Consider the following 14962-nt stretch of genomic DNA (forward strand, 5'->3'; position numbering starts at 1 on the left):
GTACTCAGCCATGATATGAATCAAATGTACAGTAGGGAGAGAATAGATACATCTCTGGAGGGCATATATCAACAGAGTGAAAAATGGGTTGGTATTCATTATTGTGTAGAATATAAAAGCGAAAGGAAGTAGGGCAGTAAGTCCTTGGTTTATTGTATCTTTGTTGTAATCGCTTCCCTTCCCCTTAGCGAGAGGAATATGTGCTATTCATAATATTAATTATTCATGAATAATACCTCAAGGTAAATAAAGGTAGGAATGTCTTTGAATGAATCAGTAGGTCAACTGATACAGTTATCTGCAATGTTATCATTCGTGTTCTGTCTACATCCAACTTCCAGTTGATTTAACTCTTTTAAGCTTAACTGAAGCGGTCAAGCTCCTTTTTCAAAAGTATGCAAAGTAATGGAACATAATGCACCTGCATTTTACTAAAAGCTGCAGGATGTCCTTCATCACTCATCCATGATATGAGTGTAGTAACACTTTATTGCCAACTGAAAAAGCCCTTATGATAACAGAGAAAAATCACTGTACCGCTATATATTTCTGATCATAATCAGCCAACTGCATTTTTCAAACCATAAAATGCTATACTCAAGTGTTTTAAAGCCTTTGGTGTGAACGATAGGAAGATGGACTAAAGTAACTCATAGAAACTAATATGAGAGCTACTCTAAAGACAATGGGTTTGCATTTACAAGAGAGCCAGTAATTCATTCGCCCACATACACACACAGGCACAGGCACGTGAATACACACACACACACACACACACACACACACACACACACACACACACACACACACACACACACACACACACACACACACACACACACACACACACACACACACACACACACACACACACACACACACACACACACACACACAGTTACAAAGCCACTATAAATAAAAGCAATGTACCTTGTGGCTCTTTTAAATGAGAGTACATTTAGGAATTGCCAGGACCCTAAAATGATTGTCCTGCTTTAATATTAATAATGGGTTCTTAATTAGACTGTCAGCACACAGAAAGCAGAGGAAATGGACATTAATATTTCATCACACAGATGTCTGTCTGTCTGTCTGTCTGTCTGTCTGTCTGTCTGTCTGTCTGTCTGTCTCTTTTTCCATCCACCCCAGGGAAACAACTACAGTAGACAGGACAGAGATTCACAACAAGCACTTCAAGTGCAGACCGACTGTGTCTGGACTGGAACGTTGCTCTTAAAAACTGAACTTCCCCTTCCAGTGCTGTCTGTGTGTATTTCTGGTGGTAGCGGTTTGTCCAACGGTAGGACCTGATGTTTGTTTGTTTTTTATTCATGATATTTACTAAGAGTGTTTGTGTATCGGGGATGTCTATATTTGAACTTAGTTTATTGGGTCAATTAAGCTTTCCACCTCTCTTATACTGTACCTTTAATGTTGATATGGAAGTCCTTGCCATGAGTGAGCTGACTATGTGTGTGTAGACGATACGAGTCAATAAGGTCCGATAATCAGAGAGGAGGAAGTGTATATTCCATCTTTGTGAAGGTGCCCTCTGTCTAGTACTGAGTGTAGATAGAGCCACTAGTGCGTCAGTCTGGTCTACACTCTTAGGAAAAAAAAGTGCTATCTACATGAAACCCAAAATAGTTCTACTCGGAACCAAAAAGGGTTCTACCAGGAACCAAAAAGGGTTCTCCTATGGGGACAGCTGAAGAACGCTTGTTTCTAAGAGTGTAGTAGAAGTGCTGCAGACTCCGAACCACGTCTCCCCATGGTGATGGGGGTTTGAGCGCCCTTTCTGATTACTCTGTCTACTCTATCTCTGTAACTTCCAATTGTCCTTTCTTAAAATAATTAAAAAGTGAAAGGGCATTAGAAATCTGATGTCCTTTTTGAAAGAAGAGAGAGACCTCCATTCCTCAGGGAAGTGCCTTCTCCTGCTCCTCTTAGGTCTATAGGCTGAAACAGCATGTTGGGACATCCAGACTCCCAGACATAACACACCGCTGTGCTCATTGACACTGAGTCACTGGCACCATGCAGCCAAAGACAACTCCCCCAGAAGAACATTGTGTAATCTGATGTTGTTTTTTCTCTCTGGTGTGGTTTTGGATGAATTCATATTTTCCTCACACAAGTATTTAAGTCCTGGTGAGACATGGAAGACAGACACCTCGCTAACTTAGTTGTGGATTGTCCCTTCTCCAGAAACAAACGTGTGTCCAAAATGGCACCCTATTTCCTACAGTGAACTACTTTTGCCATTTGGGACACATATGAAATGGAGCGCTGTAGAGGATTGCCACCGAGTGTTCTGAGATTCGGTAGAGCTGCAGAGCTATTTGTTTTCACTGTAGTTTAAATTTTATCAGGTTGACTCTTGTGGGAAGTTGTAGACTGGAGATGATAATATTGCCTTAAGAGTATGGTCAAATGATTCCATGATGTGGTGTGTTAATAACGCTGATGTCTTTGTGGATGTTCGCCATATGGTTCTAATCAAGTTAAATGCAGTGTTTTGAAAGAAAAGGCTAATTGTTTATTTGCTGCATCTGTCAATTTGATACCGGATCCGATTTCCTTTTATCTAATATGGTGGTGGTCATTTCTTTGCTTATTGACCAATTCTAACATTGTTTGGTTGCAATTGCTTTTCACATGTTGTCTGTAGCTGTAGCTCTGCCGCACAATTACACATAACCTGCTGACTATTACATGTATTTTGTCTAGACATTGCTCTCTCTGATGGATTTTATACAACGAGAACAAATATTTACTTTCTTGTACTCCAATAGTTTTGTAGGGGAGGACATTGTGTGAATAACTCCTTCTGAATGTGTATGTTTACTGATTGGTTTGTAGATTCAGCTTATCTGGAGACGTGCGAAAGGGAGGGCTTAGCGAGGACTTCTGTATCCCAAATGGCACCATGTTCCCTATATAGTCCACTACTTTTGACCGGGCCCATCGGGGCTTGTGAATATAAGCCCTCTGAGTGAAATGAGCCTTCTGTTTTCATCACACAGCGTTCACAGTTCACGCTTTGGCTGCCCCATCGCATGTGTGTGTGTGTGTGTGTTTGTGACTGCAGGTGTGTGTGTCCATGTGTGCGCGTGTGTACGCCCATGTGTGTGTGCGCGTGTATGCCCATGTGTGTGTGTATGTGAGGGGGGCGGGGGAGGGGGGCAGTGTCTGGTAATTAGAGTACCAATAAATAGAGCTGCTGATGGGGGTGAAAATCTGTGAATTATTACCCTTTATCCATTCTGAGGTATATTGCAGGTGTATTACAACTTGGAGGTGAGGAATCACGATAGACATTCTGATTGATCTGTATGAAAGGCCACCTAAAGACAGAGGCATGTGGGGGATGACTTGGGGAAGGTGATGCATAGTAGCCTGGTCCCAGATCTGTTTGTGCTCTCACCAACTCGTATATAGTCGTTATCATGCCAATAACCACAGGAGTTCCATATTCAACACAAACAGATCTGGGAATAGGCTATGTTCACAGCACTTCTGGGCTGGTTTTGTCTTGACCGCTGAGGATTTATTAAACAGGATTTTATTTTAGCTCCGATATGTTCTCTGTTGACCTGGATTAATATAAAGTATATAGCCTCTGAATAGCCCCTTCTCAAGACTCCTGTCTCGCTTTCTCCCTCTCTCTTTCTGCTTCTCTCTCTCTTTCCATCCCCCCTCAGGCCCCCTCCCTCCCTTAATGTAGCCCAATGTCCTCTGATTACCACTGTGCAGTTTGCATGGTGTTGAAATTGAAATGTGCTGTACTAATATCCACCATTAATTATTGCCAGGGAAAAGAGAGGTATTACAGTTATTCCTCTCTCTCTCGTTCTCTGTCTCCTCTCATGCTCTCTCTTTCACTCTCCTCCTTATTCTTCTCGTTTCCATTCTATGCTAGGAAGCAGGATTTTGCAATCATTATTACCCATCTGGATTCATATTCACCACCACTCAGCAACATTTCAAACCAGTCTGACCCAATGTCAATCTGAATTGGTTAACATGATCAGAATCCATCCCTACGCGAATAGACCTCAACACAAAATGGTGTAATGAAATGTATTTGCCTTAACGTCTATCTCACAGCCATAAGTAAAAGGTGCTATAAAATACACAGTGACTGCGGCAGTTTAGATTGAGAATCGTCTCAGATGACTTGAGCAGAGCAGAGTTTTAAATACACTTTTCAAGGCCACACAGATAGAGGCAGGCTGCTCCAGAGGCACTCTACTCTTTATAAATGCGTGCACGCTCACACACACACACACACACACACACACACACACACACACACACACACACACACACACACACACACACACACACACACACACACACAAAGCTCTTTATGGGCAAACTGCCACATTCAAATTCCATCAGATGAAGAGCATCTAGCATCCCTCCCTCATAGGACTGTCTGTCACCATGTCTGGTCTATAGTTCAGCTGAGGGATGATCTATTTTACTGTTGAGGTGATTCCTTCCTGGTTTGACCAGGCTAGCTGCATTTTGGCAGAAATTTAGACTCAGGCCATACCCAGTGGGCAAAACTGGTTGAAATGATTACAACCAACCGTGTGACAACACATTCAGTTTGTAAACTGGTTGAAATGATTTCAACAACTAGATTACAACCAACCGTGTGACAATACATTCAGTTTGTAAACTGGTTGTAATGATGTCAACAACCAGATTACAACCAACCGTGTGACAATACATTCAGCTTGTAAACTGGTTGTAATGATGTCAACAACCAGATTACAACCAACCGTGTGACAATACATTCAGCTTGTAAACTGGTTGTATTGATGTGTCACGACGTGGCCCTTTTGGGTGTATATCGTGGCTCTCTCACTCTCTCTCCTACATCAGGTTTCACAACGGTCATACATTCCTGGTAGAAACTCTCAGTATAGAGGGAGAGAGCCTATGGAGAACAAAGACATTCTCCTTGCCAAAACTCCTAATCCCCAAAATGGGAGAATTAAACAATATTTATATTTTTGAGAATGTGGGAATGGTCTGTGGACACTTAAGGGACAGTTCTGTTGAGTGTGTTCCATTTGGTGATCTCATGAAGGACAGGAAACACACATTACTGTGTCTTTGGTTGCGTACACTTCTCAATTGTGGGGTTTACATCTAAATGTTGTGAAACGTATATGATTACATATTAGACTATCTGTGAAAGATGAAATGTGATGTTAGCCTTCTAAATGAGAGTATGGATTTTCATACAAAGTTTAACTGGTCAATGGCCACACCCCCGTGAGCCCAGCCATAACAGCAGGCGTCATGGAACGCCCCCTTCTTCTACTAAGTATGAAACCCACTTCAGACAAAATTTACATTAGATCAGAAAACATGAAGCGGTAGCTACATGTTGAAATGGTTGGCAACTGTGCCAAAGAGAAGTAAGCCGGACGTGTCGAATGGTTAAGAAGACTAGAAAACCTGGAGCTGACGCAACATGTTTAAATGGTTAAGAACTACAACTCTACCAAAGGACAAGACCAGAGAACGTGGAGATCATTCCCACGTTGAAATGGCGAAGAAATCTACAATCTAAAGAGCAATTATTCAGACTACATCTGTTGAAATACTTTAGTCTGGTAAACGCATTCGATCTAAGAACATTTCCAAATGGTACTCTGAAGTATCCATCCAACAACCTACGACTTTGATCTCTGGTGGACAAACAAGAGGCTCTCTGTCGACTGACTATCCAGCAGACGGACCGGCAATCGAAGAGAGGGACAACAAAGGCAGACACTCGTAGATATATAATTGCAATTTATTTTCAAATGAGCAGTTGTTAATGTTCAAAGTATTAGCATTTCTATGAGTTTAGTAATCCTCTATGAGATTCCCGCTCTTGAGCGGTCCCCACCTCCTTTCCTTTGTCTACCATGCCGTCTTATCGGTTTCGTACGCTAGGAACTTTTTCTTTGTATCATGTAGTAACAAATGTATGAACTATTTGTGTGTGTGTTTATGTAATTTTGTGATTGATTAAGTTAGTTAGTAAAAAAATAATTAAGCCAATTTGCATATCGCTGATTCATGATTCCATGCTAGGGTTCGTGCAGATATCCAAGGGTTTGCGACGTTCAGTAATGAGACTGATGAGGTAATACAATTCATTAATAAGCAACTGTTTTTATAAGATATGAAAATATCTGAAGAGTTATATTTGGGAAATTGACACTCTATAAACAACATTTTTCCATGGTGCCCCAACTTCCTAGTTATATAAAGTTACATGATTAGTTTAATCGCGTAATTAAATTACACAGAGAATTGAATTGTTAATATACAGTCTTCACATTTAATGATAATCAACGACACGACAGATGTCAACAACCAGATTACACCTGTCACGTTCCTGACCTGTTTTCTGTTGTTTTGTATGTGTGTGATGGTCAGGGCGTGAGTTTTGGGTGGGCAGTCTATGTTTGCTGTTTCTATGTTGGTTTTGGGTTGCCTGGTATGGCTCTTAATTAGAGGCAGGTGTTTTGCGTTTTCCTCTAATTGAGAGTCATATTAAGGTAGGTTGTTCTCACTGTTTGTTGGTGGGTGATTGTCGCTGTGTCTGTGTTTGTTGCACCACACGGTACTGTCTCGTCTTGTCTCGTTCATTCGGTCGTTCCTGTTCATGTGTTCTTCGTTTCATGTAAGTTCGTAGTTTAGGTCTGTCTAGTTCGTTTTGTTATTTTGTGTATTTAGTCAAGTGTATTTCGTGTCTGTCTTCGTCTTACAATAAAGTCATTATGTATTCATCACCCGCTGCGCCTTGGTCTACTCACTCACCGAAAGAGAGCCGTTACAGAATCACCCACCAATCCAGAACCAAGCAGCGTAATTTCGAGCAACGGGAAAGTATACAGGACTTGTGGAGTTGGGAGCAAATATTTAACGGAGAAGGACCATGGGCTAAAGTGAATCACCGTCCATGGGAACAGCTGGAGGCAGTTCGGAGAGCGGAGGAAAAGAGAGAGAGGAACCGGCGTTATGAGGGGACGCGTCTTGCACGGAAGCCCGAAAAGCCCGTGAGTAACACCCAAAAATTTATTGGGGGGGGGCTAAGAGGTAGTGGGTCAAGGGCAGGTAGGAGACCTGCGCCCACTTCCCAGGCTAACCGTGGAGAGCGGGAGTACGGGCAGACACCGTGTTACGCAGTAGAGCGCACGGTGTCTCCTGTACGTGTGCATAGCCCGGTGCGGGTTATTCCACCTCCCCGCACTGGTAGGGCTAGATTGGGCATTGAGCCAGGTGTCATGAAGCCGGCTCAACGCGTCTGGTCTCCAGTGCGTCTCCTCGGGCCGGCATACATGGCACCAGCCTTACGCATGGTGTCCCCGGTTCGCCTACATAGCCCGGTGCGGGTTATTCCACCTCCCCGCACTGGTCGGGCGACCGGGAGCATTCAACCAGGTAAGGTTGGGCAGGCTCAATGCTCAAGAGAGCCAGTACGCTTGCACGGTCCGGTATTTCCGGCGCTACCTCCCCGCCCCAGCCCAGTACCACCAGTGCCTCCACTACGCACCAGGTTTCCAGTGCGTCTCCAGAGCCCTGTTCCTCCTCCACGCACTTTTCCTATGGTGCGTGTATCCAGTTCGGTGCCTCCAGTTCCGACAACACGCACTAAGCCTCCTGTGCATCTCCAGAGCCCTGTACGCACTGTTCCTTGTCCCCGTACTCGTCCTGATGTGCGTGCACTCAGCCCGGTGCCACCAGTGCCGGTACCACGCACCAGGCCCATAGTGCGCTTCGAGAGGTCAGTGTGCCCTGTCCCTGCTCCCCGCACTAGGCTTGAGGTGCGTGTCTCCAGTCCGGTGCCTCCAGTTCCGGCACCACGTACCAGGCCTACAGTGCGTCTCAGCCGGCCAGAGTCTGCCGTCTGCTCAACGGCGCCTGAACTGTCCGTCTGCCAAGCGCCGCATGAACTGCCCGTCTGCCATGAGCCTGCAAAGCCGCCCGTCTGCCATGAGCCTACAGAGCCTTCCGCCAGACAGGAGCCGCTAGAGCCTTCCGCCAGACAGGAGCAGCCAAAGCCTTCCGCCAGACAGGATCAGCCAGAGCCATCCGTCTCCGCAGCGCCATCTGAGCCATCCGTCTCCGCAGCGCCATCTGAGCCATCCGTCTCCCCAGCGCCATCTGAGCCATCCGTCTCCCCAGCGCCATCTGAGCCATCCGTCTCCCCAGCGCCATCTGAGCCATCCGTCTCCCCAGCGCCATCTGAGCCATCCGTCTCCCCAGCGCCATCTGAGCCATCCGTCTGTCCCGAGCCATTAGAGCCGCCCGTCTGTCCCGAGCCGTCAGAGCTGATAGTCAGTCAGGAGCCGCTAGAGCCATTCGTCAGACAGGATCTGCCAGAGCCGCCAACCAGACAGGATCTGCCAGAGCCGCCAACCAGACAGGATCTGCCAGAGCCGCCAACCAGACAGGATCTGCCAGAGCCGCCAACCAGACAGGATCTGCCAGAGCCGCCAACCAGACAGGATCTGCCAGAGCCGCCAACCAGACAGGATCTGCCAGAGCCGCCAACCAGACAGGATCTGCCAGAGCCGCCAACCAGACAGGATCTGCCAGAGCCGCCAACCAGACTGGATCTGCCAGAGCCGCCAACCAGACAGGATCTGCCAGAGCCATCAGCGAGCCATGACCGTCCAGAGCCGTCAGCGAGCCATGACCGTCCAGAGCCGTCAGCGAGCCATGACCGTCCAGAGCCGTCAGCGAGCCATGACCGTCCAGAGCCGTCAGCGAGCCATGACCGTCCAGAGCCGTCAGCGAGCCATGAGCGTCCAGAGCCGTCAGCCAGCCATGAGCGTCCAGAGCTGCCCTACAGTCATGAGCTGCCCTACAGTCATGAGCTGCCCTACAGTCATGAGCTGCCTTACAGTCATGAGCTGCCCTACAGTCATGAGCTGCCCTACAGTCATGAGCTGCCCTACAGTCATGAGCTGCCCTACAGTCATGAGCTGCCCTACAGTCATGAGCTGCCCTACAGTCATGAGCTGCCCTACAGCCCGGACCTGCCAGAGTCCCTCAGCCCGGACCTGCCAGAGTCCCTCAGCCCGGACCTGCCAGAGTCCCTCAGCCCGGACCTGCCAGAGTCCCTCAGCCCGGACCTGCCAGAGTCCCTCAGCCAGGACCTGCCAGAGTCCCTCAGCCAGGACCTGCCAGAGTCCCTCAGCCAGGACCTGCCAGAGTCCCTCAGCCAGGACCTGCCAGAGTTCCTCAGCCAGGACCTGCCGCCCCTTATCCCGGTGCTGCCCCTTATCCCAGTGCTGCCCCTTATCCCGGTGCTGCCCCTTCATTTAGGTGGTTTTAGTTGGAGGGTGGTCATTGGGAGGGGGATACAGAAGCGGGGAGTGACTATGGTGGTGTGGGGACAGCGTCCGGAGCCTGAGCCACCACCGTGGTCAGATGCCCACCCAGACCCTCCCCTGGACTTTGTGCTGGTGCGCCCGGCGTTCGCACCTTGAGGGGGGGGTTCTGTCACGTTCCTGACCTGTTTTCTGTTGTTTTGTATGTGTGTGATGGTCAGGGCGTGAGTTTTGGGTGGGCAGTCTATGTTTGCTGTTTCTATGTTGGTTTTGGGTTGCCTGGTATGGCTCTTAATTAGAGGCAGGTGTTTTACGTTTTCCTCTAATTGAGAGTCATATTAAGGTAGGTTGTTCTCACTGTTTGTTGGTGGGTGATTGTCGCTGTGTCTGTGTTTGTTGCACCACACGGTACTGTCTCGTCTTGTCTCGTTCATTCAGTCGTTCCTGTTCATGTGTTCTTCGTTTCATGTAAGTTCGTAGTTTAGGTCTGTCTAGTTCGTTTTGTTATTTTGTGTATTTAGTCAAGTGTATTTCGTGTCTGTCTTCGTCTTACAATAAAGTCATTATGTATTCATCACCCGCTGCGCCTTGGTCTACTCACTCACCGAAAGAGAGCCGTTACAACACCAACCATGTGACAATACATTCAGGTTGTAAACAGGTTGTAATGATGTCAGCAACCATATTACATCCAACCCATGTGACAATATATTCAGGTTGAAAACTGGTTGTAATGACACAATTACTGAGTGCTGACCAATCAGGTTCTTATTAATCAAATCAACAAATCAATAAATAATTATATGGCCATTGTAGCCAATCAAAACAGCTTAATTCTTAGAAAAACAGCTGTGTATGCAGCAAAGTGCTATGTATATCAGATTAAAATCTGCATTATTCTGTTAGTGTTTGGAGAGCCTAAGGTCAATGTGTTGACAACTGAGATAAGAGTTTCCTGTGAGAGACTGATAGGTACAGTTGAAGTCGAAAGTTTACATACACCTTAGCCAAATACATTTAAACTCAGTTTTCCACAATTCCTGACATTTAATCCTTGTAAAAATTCACTGTTTTAGGTCAGTTAGGATCCCCACTTAATTTTAAGAATGTGAAATGTCAGAATAAAAGTAGAGAGAATTATTTATTTCAGCTTTTATTTCTTTCATCACATTCCCAGTGGGTCAGAAGTTTACATACACTCAATTAGTATTTAATAGCATTGCCTTTAAATTGTTTAACTTTGGTCAAACATTTTGGGTAGCCTTCCACAAGCTTCCCACAATAAGTTGGGCGAATTTTGGCCCATTCCTCCTGACAGAGCTGGTGTAACGGGATCAGGTTTGTAGGCCTCCTTGCTCGCACACGCTTTTTCAGTTCTGCCCACAAATGTTCTATAGGATTGAGGTCAGGGCTTTGTGATGGCCGCTCCAATACCTTGACTTTGTTGTCCTTAAGCCATTTTGCCACAACTTTGGAAGTATGCTTGGGGTCATTGTCCATTTGGAAGACCCATTTGCGACCAAGCTTTAACTTCCTGACTGATGTCTTGAGATGTTGCTTCAATATATCCACATCATTTTCCTGCCTCATGATGCCATCTATTTTGTGACGTGCACCAGTCCCTCCTGCAGCAAAGCACCCCCACGACATGATGCTACTACCCCCGTGCTTCACGGTTGGGATGGTGTTCTTCGGCTTGCAAGCCTCCCCCTTTTTCCTCCAAACATAACGATGGTCATTATGGCCAAACAATTCTATTTTTGTTTCATCAGACCTGAGGACATTTTTCCAAAAAGTATGTGCAGTTACAAACTGTAGTCTGGCTTTTTTATGGCAGTCTTTGAGCAGTGGCTTCTTCCTTGCTGAGCGGCCTTTCAGGTTATGTCGATATATGACTCGTTTAACTGTGGATATAGATATTTTCGTACCCGTTTCCTCCAGTATCTTCACAAGGTCCTTTGCTGTTGTTCTGGGATTAATTTGCACTTTTTACACCAAAGTACGTTCCTCTCTAGGAGACAGAATGCATCTCCTTCCTGAGCGGTATGACGGCTGCGTGGTCCCATGGTGTTTATACTTGTGTACTATTGTTTGTACAGATGAACGTGGTACCTTCAGGCATTTGGAAATTGCTCCCAAGGATGAACCAGACTTGCGGAGGTCTACAATTCTTTTTCTGAGGTCTTGGCTGATTTCTTTTGATTTTCCCTTGATGTCAAGCAAAGAGGCACTGAGTTTGAAGGTAGGCTTTGAAATACATCCACAGGTACACCCCCAATTGACTCAAATTATGTCAATTAGCCTATCAGAAGCTTCTAAAGCCATGACATCATTTTCTAGAATTTTCCAAGCTGTTTAAAGGCACAGTCAACTTAGTGTATTTAAACTTCTGACCCATTGGAATTGTGATACAGTGAATTATAAGTGAAATAATCTGTCTGTAAACAATTCGCTGGAAAAATTACTTGTGTCATGCTCAAAGTAGATGTCCTAACCGACTTGCCAAAACTATAGTTTGTTAACAAGAAATGTGTGGAGTGGTTGAAAACCGAGTTTTAATGACTCCAACCTAAGTGTATGTAAACTTCCGACTTCAACTGTATGTGACTAAAGGGCTTCTGTTCTGTTCTGTTCTGTTCTGGGGACATGCTTCGTTTCTAAATGGCACAACATAGGAATTAAGTGTGATTTCACTGTCATTCCTTACAATAGATTCTGATAGAGGAAGATTATAACAGGTTACTGTAGGAGAAGAGCTTGGCTCATTACTTAGTAAGAGAATGAGAGAGAGGGGGGCAGAGGGAGAGAGAAAAACCTTGACTATGTACTCACACTCAGTGAGCATAGCCTTGCTATTGAGAGTGTGTTGAAGTGTAATGATATTATATTTATAGTATAGTTAAGATATACTAGAAAAGTACATCTCGTATTTGAAGTATAATATTATAATTTTTTGGTACATTTAAGTATACTATTTTTTTTGCTTGGGGTTTTCGGCCCATGTACCATAACATTTGATTTGATTTAAACATTTTTCACATGTCAATAAAGCCCCTTTGAATTGAATTGAGAGAGAAGGGAAAAATAGAGAATGAGAGAGAGACATACAAACACACAGAGCAAGAGCGGGAGAGAGAGGAGCGAGAGAGACATATAGACAAAGAGAGAGAGAGGAGAGGAGCGATAGAGAGACCTTGATCACAGATTTGCACACAATATCCTCTGTCTCTAACTTTAGGGGATGTTCCAAACATCTGCTCTCTGAAACTATTGTTCTTGAGATGATTATCCCAGTAATAACTGTATTTTTCTCTTCTCATTTGTGTCACAATGGGTTTGGAGTATCACGATTAATATATAGAGAGGGGGAATGAAAAGGAGGGAAACTGAATGGGAAGGGAGGCCTCTCTCTCTCTCTCTCTCTCTCTCTCTCTCTCTCTTTGTTGTCTTTTGAGCATCTAGGGATATTACTTCCAGTTTGCTGTGTTAGCCCGGGGCAGAGATAGAGGATTACAGAACATAAAAAGGGACCGTCTCAAATGGCACCCCATTCCCTTTATATTGCAGTACTTTAGAATAGGGCCCATAAGGTTCTATACAAATGCAGTGCACTATATAGGGACTAGAGTGGCATTTGGGACGAGTGGCATTTGGGACGCAAACAAAGACAGCAGTTGATGTTATGTTTCATTGCTGCATCCGTTTTGATTGTTTTGCCCTCTTTTTGAGTCCAGGGTGTTTCTATGCAGGCTCAATTAGGATACAGTGTTGTATTTTATATTGTGGTTTTACTATAAAAGATGGTTGGAACAATGGAAAGCAGGGATGGATGGATACAGTGCTAGCTGGGAGAACAATGATTTTCACTGTTTCCTGTTAGTTTTTCTATATAATTCATCTTCAGAAGTGATGATTTTAGTTTTGTTCATCTTCAAAAGAGATGATTATTGTTACCTGTCTGTCTTACACTTTGAGGAACTGTAGTTTCGCAATCTCTCTCAAGCCAGTTTATCATATTCTTACATTTATATGTAGATCAGTACTCCCTGTGCTTCAAGCGTCAAGTACTACTGAAGGAATCCCTCTCTCCATCTTCTCCTCCTTCTAATCTCTTCCTCCAGTCCCCTCTTCATTCCTCTCTTCACAGCTATCATCCTCACGCTGGTCTCTTTGTACTTTTATAGGACATCTTGTCTTTATTGTTGATGCCTGCAATTCTCCACCTCTCCTTCACACAGGTTGTGTCCTGTACAGCACCCTATATAGTGCATTACTTTTGACCAGGGTAGTGCACTATATAGGGAACAGGGGGCCATTTGGGATGCAAACACAGTCAGCTGGATGGTTGGCAGTGAATTACTGAGTAGGCAGTCTGTCGTGAGAAAAATGCTTATAGGCACAGAGGAGAATTATGTTACTATCCAATCAACTGAGCCAGTGTAGCGAGGGCCCCTGCGCAGCTTTATAACTACTCTCATGCTATTTCACACATTCTGCCATGAGGCTGAGAGAAAATGTTGCTGTTATTCTACACATTTTGCCATGAGGCTGAGATACATTTTATGGCTGTTCATGGCTTATGACGTGTTCATACACTATCTGGGGGGCCTTGCGGGGGCTTCGGGTTGGTCTATAAAGAGTATATGACATGTACTAGGGGGCAGGTAGCCTAGTGGATAAGACTGTTGGGTCAGCAAATGACATGATGCTGGTTCAAATCCCAGAGCCAACTAGGTAAAACAAATGATAATGATATATTATGGTTTGTACACTTGTTCTTTACTCTGTAGGTATATGACATATATTGATATATGTATTCATGGAAATAAAATTTTATTTTTCATATACACTTTCTTCACTCTGTAGGATCTGGTGGGTATATCAAAATCTCGGCTGCTGTTTACATACACTTAGGTTGGAGTCATTAAAACTCGTTTTTCAACCACTCCACAAATTTCTTGTTAACAAACTACAGTGTTGGCAAGTCGGTTAGGACATCTACTGTGTGCATGCCACAAGTAATTTTTCCAACAATTGTTTACAGACAGATTATTTCACTGTATCACAATTCCAGTGGGTCAGACGTTTACATACACTAAGTTGACTGTGCCTTTAAACAGCTTGGAAAATTCTAGAAAATTATGTCATGGCTTTAGAAGCTTCTGTTAGGCTAATTGACATAATTTGAGTCAATTGGAGGTGTACCTGTGGATGTATTTCAGTGCCTTCCTTCAAACTCAGTGCCTCTTTGCTTGACATCAAGGGAAAATGAAAAGAAATCAGGCAAGACCTCAGAAAAAAATTGTAGACCTCCACAAGTCTGGTTCATCCTTGGGAGCAATTTCCAAACGCCTGAAGGTACCACGTTCGTCTGTACAAACAATAGTACGCAATGGGACCACGCAGCCGTCATACCGCTCAGGAAGGAGATGCGTTCCTGTCTCCTAGAGATGAACGTACTTTGGTGTGAAAAGTGCAAATCAATCCCAGAACAACAGTAAAGGACCTTGTGAAGGTACAAAAGTATCTATATCCACAGTAAAACAAGTTCTATATCAACATAACCTGAAAGGCCGCTCAACAAGGAAGAAGCCACTGCTCCAAAACCA

The sequence above is a fragment of the Salvelinus alpinus genome, chromosome 20, assembly GCF_045679555.1.
Source record: "Salvelinus alpinus chromosome 20, SLU_Salpinus.1, whole genome shotgun sequence".
Taxonomy (NCBI): domain Eukaryota; kingdom Metazoa; phylum Chordata; class Actinopteri; order Salmoniformes; family Salmonidae; genus Salvelinus; species Salvelinus alpinus.